The sequence below is a fragment of the Thamnophis elegans genome, chromosome 1, assembly GCF_009769535.1.
Source record: "Thamnophis elegans isolate rThaEle1 chromosome 1, rThaEle1.pri, whole genome shotgun sequence".
NCBI classification, from domain to species: Eukaryota; Metazoa; Chordata; class Lepidosauria; order Squamata; family Colubridae; genus Thamnophis; species Thamnophis elegans.
In genome coordinates, this window is record NC_045541.1 from 69907909 (window position 1) to 69913416 (window position 5508).

The following is a 5508-nucleotide window of genomic DNA, read 5'->3' on the forward strand; positions in this document are numbered from 1 at the left end:
AATATTTTCCTGTGTTCTTCAGTAATACCTTAGGCTCTGAGGTTTCAATATAGGTCAAACTCCCAGCCCATGCGCCAGAGGCATCATGTGTTGGCCACGCCCATGCTCGTTTTAGCGAAGGGGAAAAAAGCCCTGATACGTCATGTGACACCACCATAACAATGCAAGTTTGATACCCCTGATATCATATAGGGTTTTCTGCTTGAGCAGGGTGTTGGATTAGAAGACCTCCAAAGTCTCTTACAACTCTAGTATTCTGTTTACTTAGCAATGGAAAGTCCAGATGAAATTAAAGTCAATATAGGAGAATATTTGTAGCTCAGGATTGAAATGAGGAGTCCTTGGTGGTCTCTGAGCTTGGCTGTTTCTTTCAAACTTTTCATTAACAAACTAGGTACATCATCATTGATATTAGAGAGAGGGAGGCAGGCGTTTGCTCTCATTTTATTGGCTTGCCATGTCATTGTTAGTGAGTGTAGTCTTGATGATTCCTTGATTGGGCATTTTATTACTATCTTGTTTGGCAGTTCCTTGATTGGGCATTGTTTGCTTTCTTATTGTTATCCTAATGTTCCTCTGAGTGTTAATCTGATGCTTATCGGAGTGTTGATTCTGGTGAGGAGCTGTTTTGCTCCTTTTGTCCACGTTTGGGCTTGTTGAAGCCTGTACCCCATAATTATGTATAGAATGTTAAAACTGGAAGCTAATCAATTTGGGTAAAAGTTAATAACAGTCATATCAATACGGTACTTCAAAGGGGTTGCAAAACATGCTTCGAATCGTAGCACAAATTCTGTATTCTGGGGACTGAAAATTGTCAAATTATGACTTCTCTTTCTTTCTAAAACAGATTATGCTTATGAAAAATGACAGGAGTGGAAAGCAATCGGACACTTGTTACGGATTTTGTCCTTGTTGGATTTACAACAGATCCATTTCTACAAATATCTTCTTTGTGCTGTTCTTGGTCTCCTACACCATTACACTGACTGGGAACTGAGCCTCATGGCTCTTATCTACCTGACTCCCCGCTTGCACACCCCATGTACTTCTTTGTGACAGCCTGTCCTTCCTGGACATCTGTACTCATCGTCTATACTCCTCGGATCTTGTTTGACTGTGTAGCCAAGACAACCACATGTCCATAGCTGGTTGTGCATCACATTGTTCTCTCTGCTGGCTTGGCGTACACCGTGAATGCTTCCTACTGGCCTTCATGGCCTATGATCGCTATGTGGCCATCTGCACCCACTTCTTATACGATTGCCATGCCCAAAAAGCTCTGCATCCAGCTGGTGGTAGGAGCTTATGCAGCTGGCTTTGCCAATGCCATTGCACATATCAGTAACACTTTCCGCCTACGATTTTGTGGGAACAATGTCATCAATCATTACTTTGTGTGATGTGCTGCCCTCTTCTGAAAATGTCCTGTGATGATATAGGGTTCTATGAAGTCATTCTGACTGCTCTCATAGGTTGCAATTGGTTGGTACCTCAGCTATCATCCTGAGCTCCTATATTGGTATTGTAAGAGCCATCATTCGTATCCATTCATCCGCAGGGAGACGCAAAGCCTTCTTCACTTGCTTGGCCCACCTGGTGTCAGTTACCCTATTCTATGGTTCCATTCTCATCATGTATTGCAGACCCAAATCTCAAAACACCCCGAATTGGAACAAAGGCAAATGCTTTGTTCTGTACCATAATTGGCCCTCTGGTTAACCCTTTTATTTATAGTTTACGCAACAAAGATGTGAAGGCAGCCTTCAAGAAAGTCTGGGAGAGAGTCACATCATCTAAATGAATGTCACTGATACTGTCTTTCTCCAGAGTAGATTTCAGATAATAAATTAAGCCCCTGCTGGCGTGTTGCCTGCCTGCCTGCCTGCTTGCCTTACTTCCTGCCTTCTTTCCTTCCTTCCTAGAAAGTTTAACGGAGCCATCTTCAAAACCTATTGATTTGCTTAGGGTGAATTGTTTTCCATATGTCCATCTTCCCAGTCCCTTTTCCTACCTGAAAGCATTTCAAAACGTGGTTCACTATAAAGGAAATAGAATGGAAACACAGCAGGCATGATGATAAACATGTATTGGGGTGTTCTCTTAGAGTCCTTCTCACAGTCATGTTCACATTTGTGTTCCTGCACTGATATAATTATTTAAGAATGTGTACCAGCCTAAACTGCATTGACTCAAAACTGAGTCCTTATGAAGGTTTTAAAAGGGTTGAGGCCATCTAATCTCTGAAGGAAGGATATTCCATAGATCAGGGGCTATTGCAGAAAAAACATGACTACCAGCTGACAATTTTTGTCTGACAGGATCTATGTCATGCACAATTTGCTACATTACATTGAATGGGTAAAGTCTCTTGGAGAAAGGTTATCTCTCAGGTAATCAGGTACCAAGCTAATTATCACTTTGAATGGCACCTGGAAGCACACCAGTAATCAATGCAGCTCACATGGAAATGGTGTTATATGTATGCTGTATATTGGCACCATTATACCCCCATAGCCACATTCTGTAGCACTTCAAGTTTCTAAATGCTCTTCAGAGGTAGCCCCATGTAGAGCATGTTATAATAATTGAAATGAAAGGTTACAATGATATGAGTCAGCAGGGGAATGGATGTAATTGGTGTACCACCCAAAAGTGTGCAAAGACGCTCCTACCTAGAGCTGCCACTTGCTTGTTGAGGAGGAAGTACAAAAGTAAGAGGGTCCCGGTAGAAGGAGGAGCCACGTTGCGATGTCACAATGTGCGGTCTCAATACTCCAAGACCCCATTGACACTTTTGCTGCTGGAGATTTGAGACCTAAACTGTCCCGTAGAGATGATGATCAGGAAGACAAAGCCTTGCTGGTCTCAGGGACATCAGAAAATCCCTGATCGACCCAAGGAAGCGCTTCAACCCAGCTATAAACAGGCAGCCCCCAGGTTGATGAAGTCGGGACGGCTCCAGAAGGAAGGAAGTGAAAAGAGAAGTGAGTCCATCTGGTGAGATATTTTTTTCTATTTGCGAAAGACTGCCCAAAGAAAATTTTTTTAAAGCCAAATTAGATCCTTAACAAAACAATTGAGTGGCAAAAATAACCCTAATTGGATTGCTTTGGAAAGCTTTTTTCCTTTGTAACTATTCTTTGTGGATTGAAGTGCAATGTTTTCATTTCTCCTCTTAAAGTGAACGGATTGATTTTTTCTTCTGCTTTTTTATTTTTATTTTTCCCTTCTACAACACTTTACAGTCATTACACCAACATTGTTATGTCATCATACCTGTACATGTATATAATATTTCGCTTCTATATTTACACACTTTATACACAGTTCAATATATATTTATATATATTGTTTTTTGGCTTAATTAATTTTATTCTTGTTTTGCATCCACTTGTACCCATTGTTAATTTCATAATATACCGACTCTTCTTATCTTTAACTTCAGTGTTAATTTGTCCATCTCTGCACAATCCAAAGGTTTTTTATCACTAATTCATCCGAGGGGGTATTATTTTGTTTCCAGCATTGGGCAAATGCTATTCTAGCTGTAGTTAGCAGATATGTTAATATGTACTTATTTATTTTTTTTGTATATTTCCCTTTGATTATTTCCAGTAGAAAGATTTCGAGTTTGTATTTTATCTGTTCTCCTGTAATTTCTTGCACCCATTTCCAAATTTTTGTCCAATATTTTTGTGTTTCCGGGCAAGTCTACCATATGTGATAATAAATCCCTTGTACCTTTTTTACACTTCCAGCAGGTCAGCTTCATGTTTGGGTACATTTTAGCCAATCTTGTTGGTGATAAATGCCAACGATAAAACATTTTGTATATATTTTCTTCAAGTGCTGCTGATCGTGTTAGTTTATAATTTGTGTTCCAAATTCTTTCCCAATCCACTAGATCTATGTTTTAACCAAAGTTTTTTCTTCTGCTTTTTGTTGCTTTATTTTTTGACTTCTGGATTAAAACCTTCCTTCTTATTTTAACAATTCTTCCTATTACTTGTTATTACATTTCACTAAAAGAAATCTAAAGAACTTTGTTTCCTATAAGCCAGAGATAAATATTAGAAAGTGAAAAGTAGCACACTACCACTTGGAGGTCAGAGGCTGGAGTTTTTGAAACAACGTATCTCTTGTCTTTCCTTCTTTGATTTCACTGACTTTGTAGCTGAAAGGTTTGTAACTTGTTTACAGAAACTGATAAAGAGCCAAGGGCATGTATTGTTTTCACAGGTGCCTTTGAGATGTATTTTGGCAGGGGAAAGAAAGGGGGAAAAACAGAACCCTTCTCCTTTGAAGAGCATAAAATAACTTGTGTTCAAATTAATCTAAAATAAAAAATAAAAGAGGCCTGGAAGGCTAGAGTGGCAGTGACTATTAGTTTTTCTTTCTTTCTTCTGTTTTGGGCACATGGATCAATATTCAGAGGAGGAAACCTTAAAATTCCAAAATATCTTGGCTGGAATTCAAAATCTATTGGAAGGATATGGGAGAATTGAGAAGAAGTTGGAAAGACAAGTCTTCCTCACAGCAAAAGATGATGGGGTTGGAGCACCAAAAATTAAAGGGGAGAATGAAGATATAGAAGATAAAGATAAGACAATAGATGAATTTATTAATGGAGCAAATGTGGGTGAAAGTGGAAAGAAGGGAATATGGAAAAGGGAATTCTACCCCAGATTCCAGGATACAGAAGAAAAAAAGTGATAATGATGATGGACTTAATAAGAGACATTTTTTCAGAAGCAAGATTGACAACCAAAGACAAGCTAATTTTAGTAGCAGCTGGTGGACAACAAGATTACCTGAGAGATCCTTCAAGCAGCAAAGTGCATAGAGAAGTCTATAAAACCTTATAAAGGAGATAAAAAGAAGACTGACACCACAATTGGCAAGAGAGATAAGACTGTTTTGTCACTGGAAAGATACAGGTTGATAATGAAAGTTGATAATAAAATTAGTTGATTTTTGTGAATGATGAACGATTTGAGGTAAAAGCATGTTCAAGTAATTGTAGTCAAATGAGAATTGTGGTACATTGATAGTAAGATATTCAAAGATTTTTGACTTAAAGTGTATAATCTAATATGAACTATAAGTAATGACTGTGGAAGAAATGCACAAAAGTTATCTGTAACCAATCGATACGCTTTCTATAGATGTAATGAAGGATGTTTCTTTTTTTGTGTGTTTTTGTTCAATTAAAATAAAAAAAAACTTTTCAAAAAAAAAAGTAAGAGGATCCCAAGATTGTGCACTGGTCAACAAGAACCGCGATGGATGTTCCACCTCCATGCTGCTGTCACCAGAGGTCACCCATGAATGCAATCAATGCTGTCTCATGCCCCAACCCTGGTCAGAACCCAGTGGTTGGTTTAAAAAACTTTTACTAGCGGTTCTGTGGGCGTGGTTTATTTTGTGGGTGTGGCTTGGCAGTCATGCGACCAGTTGGGAGGGGCTTGGTGGTCATGTGACTGGGTGGATGTGGTCAATTTAGCC

General features: G+C 38.9%; 1 pseudogene; it reads left to right on the forward strand.

The window, feature by feature from the left end:
* Positions 1-270: 270 nt before the first annotated feature.
* Positions 271-1804, forward strand: LOC116505250 (annotated as a pseudogene).
* Positions 1805-5508: the final 3704 nt, after the last annotated feature.